The sequence below is a fragment of the Balaenoptera physalus genome (assembly GCF_965194825.1).
Source record: "Balaenoptera physalus genome assembly, chromosome: 13".
NCBI lineage: Eukaryota > Metazoa > Chordata > Mammalia > Artiodactyla > Balaenopteridae > Balaenoptera > Balaenoptera physalus.
Window position 1 is genome coordinate 94,068,830 of NC_138892.1, and position 13,181 is coordinate 94,082,010.

Sequence of the window (13,181 nt, forward strand, 5' to 3'; positions counted from 1 at the left end):
ATTGCTGAGTAATATTCCATTGTATATATGTACCACATCTTCTATATCCATTCATCTGTCAATGGACATTTAAGTTGCTTCCATGTCCTGGCTATTGTCAATAGTGCTGTAGTGAACATTGGGGTGCATGTATCTTTTTGAATTATGACTTTCTCCAGGTATATGCCCAGGAGTGGGATTGCTGCATCATATGGTAGTTCTATTTTTAGTTTTCACATTGTTTCTCATTTATCTTTTCCACACAGTATCTAGTAAGATGTTGACACAAGATAGGCGATCAATGAAATGACGGTTTTTGTTTTGGAACTGAACAAATATATTCTTATTTTAAAATTGCATTTGTGAAGTGAATCCAAAATGAAGTTTGAACCTCAAACATTAACCCATTTTTCATATTTTTATGTGTTCTGAGCATAAATTCTGAGAAACTGATGATGGATAAATAAAAATCTATTTAGAGCAATTTTCATCCAACACTTGAGTGTCTCTTCAAAGTTACAATTTAGTTGTTAGTTGAGGCATTCACTTCTTACTTCCCTATATAATCTTGCTACGTAATGATGAATATTTTAAGCATAATTTGTACTGGAGTTGTTTTAAATATGCCCTTTCTATAGAGATCATCTGAAAACGTGCTGCACCAACATTTTTGTGGCCCTTGAAAACTCTACATGTATTTGATATTTGATATGTTATATTGTTATTCTAGGTGGTGCTTGTGATAAACAAAGGGATGGTCTGCTGCAGGGTTTTTCCCAGGTGACATAGGATGTTGCTGTGGTTCCCTTATGTCACCTAGAGTTTTATCTTGGTGCTTAAACTTTCCATTGTTCTAGGAAATATTAAATATTAAAGCTTTCGCTATTGAACCTATAGTGATTACTGCATTCCTTATGGAACATGTTGTTGATTATAGCATTTACATTACTCTGTCTAGGCTGCGTGATGATAAATTTCTCATGAGTGGTGGAAGCTGGAGCTCTTGGATATTCTTATGCAGAACAAAAAGATAGAGGCAGACATTAAATTTTGAAAGATTCTTAGCAGTACACCTCCCTGTTTCTTATTTTAAAAATCAAATATTAGTGCAGAGTATCCAATTGACATTTTTTGCCTATTAATGATATTCCTAACATAGTGCAAACACACATAATACTTAGGAAACATCTGCTGAAGGACAAAGAATGAATAGTAATAAACTTTGAGAAATGTCTGTGAAGCCTTTAGAGATAATCGCATATCTAGGAAACGTATTGGTTTACATAATGAACAGCAATAATTGGTTGTAAAAATAACATTTCAGAGACACTATAGCACGCTGTATATATTGATAGATCAGTATATTAGAGAACAGAAGCTCTAGTAATTTTTTTTTTGACTTTTGGATTTTATTTATTTATTTATACAGCAGGTTCTTATTAGTTATCCATTTTATACATATTAGTGTATACATGTCAATCCTAATCTCCCAATTCATCCCACCCCCACCCCATCCCACCTTGCATTCCCCCCTTGGTGTCCATACGTTTGTTCTCTACATCTGTGTCTCTATTTCTGCTGTGCAAACAGGTTCATCTGTACCATTTTTCTAGATTCTACATATGTGCGTTAATATACGATATTTGTTTTTCTCTTTCTGACTTACTTCACTCTGTATGACAGTCTCTAGATCCATCCATGTCTCAACAAATGACCCAATTTCATTCCTTTTTATGGCTGAGTAATATTCCATTGTAAATATGTATCACATCTTCTTTATCCATTCATCTGTCAATGGGCATTTAGATTGCTTCCATGACCAGGCTATTGTAAATAGTGCTGCAATGAACATTGGGGTGCATGTGTCTTTTTGAATTATGGTTTTCTCTGGGTATATGCCCAGTAGTGGGATTGCTGGGTCATATGGTAATTATATTTTCAGTTTTTTAAGGAACCTCCAAACTGTTCTCCATAGTGGCTGTATCAATTTACATTCCCACCAACAGTGCAAGAAGGTTCCCTTTTCTCCACACCCTCTCCAGCATTTGTTGTTTGTATATTTTCTGATGATGCCCATTCTAGCTGGTGTGATATGATACCTCATTGTAGTTTTGATTTGCATTTCTCTAATAATTAGTGATGTTGAGCAGCTTTTCATGTGCCTCTTGGCCATCTGCATGTCTTCTTTGGAGAAAAGTCTATTTAGATCTTCTGCCCATTTTTGGATTGGGTAGTTTGTTTTTTTAATATTGAGCTTCATGAGCTGTTTATATATTTTGGTGATTAATCCTTTGTCCATTGATTCATTTACAAATAATTTTTCCCATTCTGAGGTTTGTCTTTTCATCTTGTTTATAGTTTCCTTTGCTGTGCAAATCTTTTAAGTTTCATTAGGTCCCATTTGTTTATTTTTGTTTTTATTTCCATTACTCTAGGAAGTGGATCAAAAAAGATCTTGCTGTGATTTATGTCAAAGAGTGTTCTTCCTATGTTTTCTTCTAAGAGTTTTATAGTGTCCAGTCTTACATTTAGGTCTTTAATCCATTCTGAGTTTATTTTTGTGTATGGTGTCAGGGAGTGTTCTAATTTCATTCTTTTACATGTAGCTGTCCTGTTTTCCCAGCACCACTTATTGAAGAGACTGTCTTTTCTCCATTGTATATCCTTGCCTTCTTTGTCATAGATTAGTTGACCATAGGTGTGTGGGTTTATCTCTGGGCTTTCTATCCTGTTCCATTGATCTATATTTCTGTTTTTACAGTAATCAAGACCATACTGTCTTGATTACTGTAGCTTTGTAGTATAGTCTGAAGTCAGGGAGAATGATTCCTCCAGCTCCGTTTTTCTTTCTCAAGATTGCTTTGCCTATTCGGGGTCTTTGTGTTTCCATACAAATTGTGAAATTTTTTGTTCTAGTTCTGTAAAAAATGCCATTGGTAATTTGATAGGGATTGCATTGAATCTGTAGATTGCTTTGGGTAGTATAGTCATTTTCACAACATTGATTCTTCCAATCCAAGAACATGGTATATCTTTCCATCTGTTTGTGTCTAGTAATTGATGTATGACTTTTTGTCATATAGAACTTCTCTAGGCCTCGGTTTTCTAACATGTAAAAATGAGAAGATTTCATATAATAAAAAGTCATATTATTATGAATATTTTATTTATTTAAACAATCTGTGATTTTAGGATTACCTATTGCTTTTCTTTGTTAAAATTTATGCCTGTGGGAAGAAAAATTTGTATATTTGCTGCAGACAGATATTTAAGTCTATTAAATCCAAAAGATCAAATTAGATGAAGTATGAATGACAAAAATATATATATCATGAAGATAGGGCCAAACATAGTTTTTACAATAAAATAAAGCTACTTTTCAGCGTATTTCTAAAAATCTTTAGTGGCCAAGAATGTCTCTCTAACCAAATGCAGTGAGAATAGAAACAAATGCTGATTTGATACTCACACTTTTTTCATATATTCCATAAAATTGTAACTGTATATTTTAAAATTTGGCTTTTAAGTTTTTATTTTTTTGCTGCTATTTTTATGTATTTTAAACTTCTTTTTGTTTGCTGCTGATTGCTGTAGCATATTCTCTATAGGAACCTAATTTTAGAGTCACTCAACCATTATTCATGAGTGATTATATTTATAATTACCTATGTCATCTATCTATATCTATCTACTTTTCTATCTCTGTATATTATCTATCTATCTAATCTAATTTTCTATATCACTCCTAAATAGAAAAAAAAAAACTCACTAAAGTTAATTCCACAAAGAAAATATTGCTTGCTTACTTTTTCTTCCTTTTAATTTTTCTACTTGGGACACCATTGTTTTGATTGTTTTAACTAATGCTGATTGGAGTATCAAAAACCTCAGAAGAATGAAAACAGGTGGACTGGATGAAATACTATATAATGAAAAGATAGACCTTCATATCCCCAACTTCACATTCAGTTTCAGGTGACTACTAATATTCTAATACCCATGTTGGAGATGTACATTTATTCACTGAAGAAACAGGCACTTCAGCAGATGGATGAGGCACAACTCTACAAATAAAGATAGGGGACCTCTGAAAAAAAAGGAAATCAGTGAAAGTAAGACCCTTGTTGCCCTTTCCTATCTTGGCTTCCAGAAGGATTCTTCTTTTCAGAAGATTACCAAAGAGAAAAAAAAAAATACAGGTACTAAAATTTTGGAATTCTCCAACGATACACAACAGCATAAAAAGTCACAACACAACTCTAATGCTGCTTAATGTGTGTCCCTTAAATATGAATAAGTAGCTAGGATGATTCACGAACAAATAAGCAAAACATAGCAACTTAAGGGAAATAAATATGTCATGAGCAAAATAAAAATTCCAAAATACATGAATTAAAGTATTACAAAATGCAATTTAAGAGAAAAATGGAGTAGGAGGAAGAGCCTAACATACTAAACATAATTATCAAAATAATCAATGAAATAATTTTTATTAGAAAGTTGAGAAAATTCTCACAAAGAAAGAAAAAAATATAGCATTGAAAAGCAGATAAAATAAAGTAGAAAACTAAAGGATCATTACAGGAACACAAACATTCAATTAATATGATATCCAGAAGAAGTGAATAGAAAAAAATGAGTAGGAGAAAATAATCAAATAATATTAAAATGTTTATAGAATTAATGACCATAAATTTCTAGATCAAAAGGTCCCCACCAAAAGCTTGTAGCAATAAATAAAATTTAAAATCATAAAAAATCTTGCATCACACACCCTCACACCATGCACAAAAATAAACTCAAAATGGCTTAAAGATTTAAATATAAGATGTGACACCATAAAACTCCTAGAAGAGAACATAGGAAAACATTTGCTGACATAAATCGTACCAATGTTTTCTTAGGTCAGTCTCCCAAGGCAATAGAAATAAAAGCAAAAATAAACAAATGGGAACTAATCAAACGTATAAGTTTTGCATAACAAGGAAACCATAAACAAAACAGACATCTAAAAGACAACCTACAGACTGGGAGAAAATATTTGCAAATGATGCAACTGACAAGGGCTTAATTTCCAAAATATAAAAACAGTTCATACAACTCGATAACAAAAAACAAACGACCCAATCAAAAAATGGGTAAAAGACCTAAATAGATATTTCTCAAAAGAAGACATACAGGTGACCAATAGGCACATGAAAAGATGCTCATCATTGCTAATTATTAGAGAAATGTAAATCAAAACTACAATGAGGTACCACTTCATACCAGTCAGAATGGCTGTTGTTAAAAAGTCTACAAATAATAAATGTTGGAGAAGGTGTGGAGAAAAAGGAACCCTCTTACACTGTTGGTGGGAATGTAAATGTAAATTGGAAAACAGTATGAAGATTCCTCAAAAAGACTAAAAATAGAGTTACCATATGATCCAGCAATCCCACTTCTGGGCATATATCCAGACAAAACTATAATTTGAAAAGATACATACACCCCTATGTTCATAGCAGCACTATTCACAATAGCCAAGACATGAAAACAACCTAAATGTTCACTGATAGATGAATGGATAAAGAAGATGTGGTATATATATATATATATATATATATATATATGATGGACTATTACTCAGCCATAAAAAAGAATGAAATAATGCCATTTGCAGCAACATGACTGGACCTAGAGATTATCATACTAAATGAAGTAAGTCAGAAAGAGAAAGACAAATACCATATGATATCACTTGTATGTGGAATCTAAAATACAACACGAACATGTCTACAAAACAGAGACAGACTCACAGACATAAAGGACAGACCAGTGGTTGCCAAGGGGGATGGGGGCTGGGAGAGGGAAAGATTGGGATTTTGGGATTAGCAGATGAAAACTAGTATATATAGGATGGATAAACAAAAAGTCCTACTGTATAGCACAGGGAACTATATTCAATATCCTGTGATAAACCATAATGGAAAATAATATGAAAAGGAATATATATATATATAAACTGAATCACTTTGCTGGACAGCAGAAATTAACACAACATTGTAAAGCAACTATAATATTTTTAAAAAACCCATAATGGCTACTCAACAGCAGCAATGAAAATGATAGTAGGACAATGTCTTCACAACTGTGAGAAAAAAATGGCTTCTACTTTTGAAGTTTCAAAGTAAAAACCTCAATCAAATATGAGGTAAAATTAAGATTTTTCAAACATTCCAGTTCTCAAAAAAAAAAAAAAAACCCAACTTTTCCAGATTTCCTTTCTCTGCAGGCAAGCAAAGAATGTACTTTACCTAAGTAAGACAGTATAAACAAAGAGTAAAAACATGGGATACAGAAAACAGATGCACAACTCAAGAGAGAAATTAAAATAATAATATGGAAGATGAAGTAGGAAGATTCCATAATGGGGAATGGTGCAACACGTGTAAAGCAGGATCAGTACAGGTAAGAGCAGTTCAGACACATCTGGGAGAAATTTCACAAATGGGATGATGTTTCAAGAATAGCTGCTGAGCAGGGAGATCAGCTCGGTGCTTTGTGACCACCTAGCGGCGTGGGATTGGGAGGGTGGGAGGGAAAAAAAAAAAAGAATAGCTGCTGAGTATTAATGTACTGAGATTTAGACGATTAAAAGGTATGAAGCATTGAATTAATGAAAATACCTAGAAAAATAAGGGGGGGAAAAGACAACTTAACTCTGAAGTGCGGGGAAAAACTCTTCAGGAGAGAAAATGTATTATAGCATAGTGCTTTTCTCTGGTAAGAATAGTGTTTACAGAGTTCAAATAAAATGAACACTGCTGCCTAACTAGGAGAGGCTTCTGTTGTTCAGCTATAACCAGTTTTCCTCTTCCTCTGGGCATAAAGGAGAATTACATTACCTTGTCTCCTGGTAGTTAGGCAAAGCCTTATCATAAGTTCTAGCTAGTGGGCTGTGGAAACAAGTAACCAATGTCACTTCTGGTCTGAAGACTTTAATTGCCTGTGTGAGTCCCTTTAGCACGCTCTTTCCCTGCTGAATTGGCTGAAGAGGACACACTTTCCAAAGGATACAACCATTGAATTATGGAGCCTCCTTCAGGCTTAATTGTTGAGATATTGCCTTCATGACAATGGTCCTACAGAGTGTCCTGGACCAGCATTAGGCTTTGCTAGAAGAAAAAAATGAAATCTTTTAAGCCATGGAGATATTGGGGTTGTTTATTATTGTTGCATAATCTAGCCTAATGTAACTGACAAACCCAAAATATGATGTATATATAACAGGAAAATGTGGGGACAGAAAATATGTGTGTTTGTGTATATGCACACACATGTATGCATGGGAACAACATTGAAATGGTGGTAACAGAAAGTTATATATCCTCTTCCATAGTGGAAAATCAAAAGAAAATGGTTAAAAACAAAACAAAAAAGTACAAATATAACCATGTTATTTAGATGTATGGAAGAAGTTCCAAAAGATCTAGTCAAAATATTGAATATGTGTCCTCACTTTGCAGGTTTCTAACACACAAATTTCAGTAAGCACAGTTTAATGACACTGGTTCTCTAAGATGTGGTTCAAATTTGTTATCATGGTATACTAATTGTAACTGCATGATATAAAAACTCCACTACTTGCTCTTCAGTACACAAGCAATAATGTAAATATTAGATGTGCACCATGATCAGTGACTGATCATATCACAGTTTTCAAACTCTGTTGGTGATTGGTTACTGCACACCTGTTATACACACAAAAGAGTGGAGTTGCTTTACCTCGTCTTCCAATGACAAACCCATGTGACATTTTACAAGAATAAATAATCAAACAGGTGATTGGCTAACCAAGATGAAAGTGCACAAATGAACAGAAAGTGATGAGTCTGGAAGTGAACTTTGAATCAACATAAATGGATTAAAGAAAAAATAGCTGACAGTGTGAATGTTGATAGTGCTGTTGTTTAAGAGACTCAAGACTTGCAGCCATAGGAACTTAGCCAAAGACAATTTATTGACATAAACAGGAATGGGGTAGTGATAGAAAGGATCACTCAGAGGAAGTGATGCTGGTAAAACTTTCACAGTAAAGGAACTCTTGGAGATATTTCACAATATACAAAGTACAAAGAGTGAACTGTTCAAAGCTGACCAAGTTTAGAATCTAGAATGACAATTCAGAAAGGCATTGAAAAGATGCTTGCTCTGTATCATATGTTTTACAAGGAGACAGCAAACACTGTTCAAAAAACTGTTGATGAGTTTAAACAAAATTCTGTTTTCAATGTATCTAATGTTTTAAATTACAATGTAATTAAATATTAATTTTACTTTTTTTTCATTTTCCTATATAGTTATAACTGACAGTAAGAGTCTTCAGTGTTTGGACAAACAGTTTTAAAGACCGCAGAAGAATTATCATTTTCCCATTGCTCATGAAGATGACTTTGAATAATTCCACCTTGCACAGTCTTTTTTATTGCCCAGCACTGCCATGCTATATGTGGACAGCCTGTAGTTGAAAATTATTCCCTCTAGGAATTGTGATATTAGCCAGCAAAAGGGGGATGGAACTGCTGTTTTTGTAACAAGTGATTCTTTAAATTAGTAGTATGCATACTTTTGATAACAAAGTCTAAATGAGAAAAAATACACAAAACTATTTTTAACAATTATAATGAAATGCTAATGTAAGGTGCTCCTCTTGGGACAACAGAGAAGATAGGCTTTTCTGTAGGAATACTTTTTCAGTGAAAGAGCAAATATATTTGTTATTCAGTTGTGGCATAGAATGTATTTCAGTTTTGTTTTGAGGTTTCTTTAATGTGACTCATTTCATAAATATAATAGTAATCATCATTGCTAATATTTATTGAATATTTTTTGTGCCAAACAATAAAATATGAACTTCATATGTGTTATTCCATGTGATCCTTGCCAAAATTCTATGAGGTAGATAATATTATTATACTGATATTTTCAAACTAGAAATCAGCGATTCAACTTACCCAAAGTCACAGAGCAATTCTGAAGTAGAGCCAGGATTTGAAACTAAGAAGCCTACCTTCAGAACACTTGCTATTAATCTTTTGGGTTATGATGCCTTGCAATTGCTGCTGAGCAGGGTAATGATGGCTGTTGTGAAGTGCTAATCTGTATGACAGCAACAACAATAACAAAGAAATAAAAAGAATATATATTGGTGGTTAAATCGATCAATATACTTAAAATAGTCATTCAGTAGCTCATCCATCTCACCTCATTCAGGAAACCCAAGAGTTCCTGAGGGGTCTTTCAATTCTGCCTAATAATGTTACTTATTTCTATTTATACTAAAAATTCTTTTGAGAAAGAGTTACCCAGTTTGGTTTGCCATCATTCTCAGTTTATTTTCTAGCCAAATCATCAGCAAGTAAAGCAGGAAGGTAGAAAGGTGTTATTCTCAATGAAAACTCAATTAAATTCTCTAATGTTTGTCATTTAAAAATAATTTATAATGTAGCTATAACAGTAATGTTTTAGAGGGAAAAATTTTGAGACTTGTGTTTCTTAAACCTAGGAACACATTTAAATCATAAGAAGTTGGTTAGCTATACAGATTCTTTGTCTATATTCAAGATCGAAAGAGTCAGAAGCTCTGGGGATGAATCAGGGAATTTTTATTTTTATCAAGCTCTATGGGTAATTCCTGGTCTTTTTTTTTAGCAAGTAGAATTGTATTTTATTTTATTTTATTTATTTATTTTTTAACATCTATATTGGAGTATAATTGCTTTACAATGGTGTGTTAGTTTCTGCTTTATAACAAAGTGAATCAGTTATACATATACGTATGTCCCCATATCTCTTCCCTCTTGCGTCTCCCTCCCGCCCACCCTCCCTATCCCACCCCTCTAGGTGGTCACAAAGCACCGAGCTGATCTCCCTGTGCTATGCGGCTGCTTGCCACTAGCTATCTATTTTACATTTGGTAGTAAATATATGTCCATGCCACTGTCTCACTTTGTCCCAGCTGACCCTTCCCCCTCCCCGTGTCCTCAAGTCCATTCTCTAGTAGGTCTGCGTCTCTATTCCCATCCTGCCCCTGGGTTCTTCATGACCTTTTTTTTTTTTTTTTAGAGTCCATATATATGAGTTAGCATATGGTATTTGTTTTCTCTTTCTGATTTACTTCACTCTGTGTGACAGACTCTAGGTCCATCCACCTCACTACAAATAACTCAATTTCATTTCTTTTTATGGCTGAGTAATATTCCATTGTATATATGTGCCACATCTTCTATATCCGTTCATCAGTCGATGGACACTTAGGTTGCTTCCATGTCCTGGCTATTGTAAATAGAGCTGCAATGAACATTGTGGTACATGTTTCTTTTTGAATTATGGTTTTCTCAGGGTATATGCCCAGTAGTGGGATTGCTGGGTCGTATGGTAGTTCTATTTTTAGTTTTTTAAAGAACCTCCATACTGTTCTCCATAGTATGCCTGGTCTTTTTTTTTTTTTTAACATCTTTATTGGAGTATAATTGCTTTACAATGGTGTGTTAGTTTCTGCTCTATAACAAAGTGAATCAGTTATACATATACATATGTTCCCATATCTCTTCCCTACCTGGTCATTTTTAAGACTTGGTCTGAAGACTACCATTTTGAAAATCTAGGAATCATGTTGAACAACCATGCTTACTTTGCTTCATAAATTTCAAAAGCACTTTTTAAAACACAAAAATTTTAGGAAGACTCATCTTACCTATGTAAAAATTGAGACCCTGTGAAAGTCAAACTCAGACTTACCGGCTCCTTCTGAAAAGATTAAGTCTGGCAGATGGAGTTCAATCAATCCATTAGTTACTTAGATTTTTCTTATTAGGTGGTCTTAAAAATAATTAAATATAGGAGAAGGAAATTTGCATATGATGTGAATTTTGTGTGCTGTTTTCTAAATAACTTTTAATCCTTTTTGTTTATAAGAAGTATGCCTCTTAGTTTTTGTTATAAATGTGGCTGATTGGCTTTTAAGAAAAATTATTGTTTATTTTGAAACTACAATGTTAAAATAAAACATCAGGAAGAAACATAGTTGTCAATTAAGTAGTTCAGAAGGTCTATCAGGAAAAGAAATATTCCAGAATCAAAATGCATACCAATACCTATATTAATATTTGTATCTATATCTATTTTATATGTGCAAAATATACTCGGTTATATAATTAGCTTTTGAATTTAGGAACAGTATGAAACCCTTCAGTAATAGAAAAATGGTAAAAACAGTGATGAAGATTTTGCATTTTCAAATTAAGTATTTTAAAATATCATAAACTTTCCAACCTCTATCAGAATTGGCTATCTCATAAAATAAGTGATTTAACGTCACATAAAAATGACAAAAAGATCTTAGGAAGAAATTTTGATTGAGTAGTGACTGTTTAAAGCATTTTGTGTCTAGAATTTAGACAAGGGAATTATGTGTAAAGAATTGCCACTGTCAGCACATATAGTTGTTATGACTTAATGGCAAATGAAATTAATGGACTATCATTAGTCTTCTAGGACTTCGAATAAACTGAAATAACCTTATTATAAAGAGAAACATACTGATTTTTAGTTAATTAAAAAAAAATTTCCCTAGGAGTTATTTTGACATATTCACCCACATGGACTGCTTATTACAGTTTTCCTTGCTCTGTTTTCCAAACTTGCATCTCTGCTTTAACACATTATTATGCAAATGTCACCATTTGGGAAGAAAAAATAACTTGAATTTTTTTTTTTTTTTTTGGTAAATAGGCTGTATGTTTCTAATCTAGACTTGATTATATTGAATAAACTCACACGCACACACACACACACACACATACACGCACACACACAACTTTTAAAGTTATATTGCAAAGCAGAATACTAATCAAGAGGTTTCTTGAGATGTTGCCTACCCATCCCAGAATTGGTCCAATTATTATCGCTTGTTTTTCTTTTCATCAGTATTGTAGTAAAATAAAATTTAGTTAGGAAATATATGTTCTAATAATATTAAGCTTGTATAATTGCCCTTGCGCTATTTAAACTTTTTGTCTTAGTTACTTAGTTTACCAGTAGTAACAATGATAATGATAATAATGGGTTAAAAATAGCATAATTACAATTATTCAGTGCTTCCAAGAGAAAAGAAATTGAAATGTAAGACATTCATGTCATTTATAGCTATATTTAAACTTTTGGTATCTGTGGTTACCAGGTCACTAGAACACTTAATAAAGACATGGTACCTTTAATAACAATAGTAGCTAAGTTTCACTGGCACTATGTTTGTTTTCTCATTTATCCTCACAACTTTCCTATGAATTTGTTATACTAATTACCATCATTTTGTAATCAAGTAAAGAGAGGCACAGAGAACGTAAGTAACTTGCCCAAAGTTGCATAGTTAAGAAATATCTGAGCCAAGACCCAGTGTCCGGGCAGTCTGTCTGCAAGACCCTTCCTATTTTAATACGCTGCATATGGATGTATATATATCAAGTATTGTGCAATATACTTATGTATATATGTTTGTAAATATTTGTGCTTAAACTAAATAATAAAAATATTTTTACCATAACAAAGTATTTTTATTTCAAATAGTTCAGAACATAGAAAACACTGAGCCACAAATTAGTTATCCAAGAAACCTGTGGAGGGAATAAAACATTCTACTGCCAGAAGGGATTTCACAAGGATCTATGCTTATTAGAGTAACTATCATTATTTTTAACCCACTGTTATGTAGTCACAGTATAGTGAATGTTAGTTATGCAAACAAAACACCATTTCATGATAGGAAATAAATGTGTGTTTTTGAATTTCAAAGCTCAAGAAAAATAGTACTCTTAATCCAATTAATAAGCCATAGCAACCCAGAGAGTTCTGCTCTTTCAGTCCAAATTTTTTCATCCTTCAGGAAGTGGCCACAAAAATGGGACAAATTACTTTGGTTTTGGAGAACAACAGAATGTCATGATGTAATGAAAACTTGTTTTTAGATTCATAGTAATTGCAGCGATAATTTACGGTTAAAAGGTATCTATATAAAGGATTTAGGTAGCTATTTCCAGATCCTGTGCATTTCAATTATTCTCAACAACTAAATTGTTATTGTTGATTAATCAAAATGTTTGGAAAGGGTTTGCACTTAGGAATTGGGATATACTCTTAATCCTCTGGATCCTTAAAACTAC